The sequence below is a fragment of the Apodemus sylvaticus genome, chromosome 10 (assembly GCF_947179515.1).
Source record: "Apodemus sylvaticus chromosome 10, mApoSyl1.1, whole genome shotgun sequence".
Lineage (NCBI taxonomy): Eukaryota > Metazoa > Chordata > Mammalia > Rodentia > Muridae > Apodemus > Apodemus sylvaticus.
This window is the reverse complement of record NC_067481.1, coordinates 65,545,494-65,547,711: the sequence shown is the minus strand read 5'-3', so window position 1 is coordinate 65,547,711 and position 2,218 is coordinate 65,545,494. Positions and strand designations below refer to the sequence as shown.

General features: G+C 43.9%; 1 pseudogene; it reads left to right on the top strand.

The window, feature by feature from the left end:
• The first annotated feature begins 544 nt into the window (after positions 1 to 544).
• LOC127694416 (zinc finger protein ZIC 5-like) lies at positions 545 to 1,835 on the top strand (annotated as a pseudogene).
• Positions 1,836 to 2,218: the final 383 nt, after the last annotated feature.

The window sequence follows — 2,218 nt, the reverse complement described above, 5'->3', positions numbered from 1 at the left end:
TTTTGTGGCTAGGAGTGATCAATCACAGGTCAAATCACAGGCAGCTAAGCAAACATGGTCAAATAAGATTATAACAAAGCAAAAATACCACACAGTGAAAAGTTCATTAATGTAATGAACAAGAAGGAGAAAATATTTGCAAATATTAATGTTAAAAGAAACACTGTTAAAATCTATCCCTTACTTCCAGGCAGTGGTAGTGCACGCCTTAAATCTAGCACTTGGAAGGCAGAGGCAGGCAGATTTCTGAGTTAGAGACCAGTTGATCTATGGAGTGAGTTCCAGGACATCCAGGGCTAAACAGAGAAATGCTGTCTTAAAAAATTTATCCCTAGTGCTAATTGAGGGTGTGTCCATTGTCTAATTGGCATGTGTATGTCTTTTGATAAATATCTGTTCATGTACTCTACCCATACTTAATATCTTTTATTTTCTTGCAATGGATGGAATTCCTTATATATCTGAATATTTATGAATATGCTCTTCTCAAAAATAAAAACAACTTGGAAGTATATAAAGATATATATTAGAAATATAGACAACAATGAACAAGAGTCTCACATGCAAAATTTCAGTGAAAGAAGTCAGGTACAGGCACGCCTTGGGCACAAACTTCACAGCCAGTCCCACAACACCCAGAGGAATTTTCACTCCTGGTCAGTCTAACACTCCTAGGATCATAGGATCAGAGGTGAGGAGGACACAACATCTACCCCAACACCAACACCAGGAGGAACTTGGACAAGCAAGGAATGCACCCAGGAACTCTGCCTGAATAGTGGCTTGTGTTCCTTCCAGACTGGGCTGGTGCCCTGAGCAGACCTTGGGCACAAACTCTGCAGCCAGTTCCATAACACCAGAGGAAACTCTACTCGCTGGCATTTAACTGGCCCAGGATCATAGGATCACAGGATCACAGGAGCTTGCTCGCACTAGGACCTCAAGGTTCCAGAGGCAGCTTGAAACCCATTAGCTCTGACACACCCAGGATCTCAGGATCACAGGATCACAGAATCACAGGATCACAGAGACAGCAGAACTCTGAGGAGTTCTGACACAAGCAAGATCACAGGAAGGACAGGCTCCAGTCAGATATAGCGAGGGCAGATAGCACTAGAGATAATCAGATGGCAGGAGGCAAGCATAAGAACATAAGCAACATCTGCAAGTGGCTGGACCCCAAGGAGCTGGCCAGACAGCTGTGTCAAGCCCTGCTCCAAAGCTTCAGCACCATGCATGAGCTGGTAAACTATGTCACAGTGGAGCACGTGGGCTGCCCTCAACTACAATCATGTGTACACCGATGAGAAACCCTTCCCCTTCCCAATCCTGGGCTGTGGCAAGGTCTTCGCTCGCTCCAAGAACCGCAAGATCCACAAGCACACTCATACAGGGGGAAAGCCTTTCAAATGGGAATTCAATGGTTGTGATATGAAGTTTGCCAATAGCAGCAATCAAAAGAAACACTCCCAATGTCCACACCAGTGACAAGCCCTAATACTCTAAGGTTCAAGGCTGTGACAAATCTTATACCCACCCAAGCTCACTGAGGAAGAACATGAAGATTCAATGCAAGTCCTACCCCCTTCTCTTGGAGATCTTGATTACTCATCTGTAGGGACCCCCTGGGTGACCCTTTGTCCCCTGTGCTGGACCCAACCAGGAGTTGATCCAGCACTCTGTCCCCTCAGCTGACCAACCTCAATGAGTGGTTTGTTTGCCAGGCCAACGGGACCCCAAGTCATCTCCACAAACCTTCCAGCAATGGAACCATCTCTGAGTCTGAAGATGAAGAAATGTATAAGAACCCTGAAGTCATGTGGATGATACGTTAGAATTATTATTAATAAGTGAGGCAGTGAGTGGGGGTCCTTGGACCATGTCCTAAGCTGAAACAATGCTGAGCCTGAGACAAATTGGTGACTCAGACTTGCCACTGGGTCTAATTAGCCCTACTTATTCAGTATGAAACCCTATGGTTTTTGTCCATTTAATTAATTTAAGATATTTGGTTTTTAGGGGTTTCTTTTGTTACTTGGGTTTTTTTTTCATCTTTCTCCTAAAAAAAAATAAACATAACTACAAAATAAAACAGGACCAGGAATGTAGCTCAGTGGTAGAGCACTTGCCTAACTAACATGCATGAGGGGCTAAGTTAAGTTAATTTTCTAGCACTGGAGGGGAAAAATAATAGCAAAAAAAAGCAACCAAGTTGGCC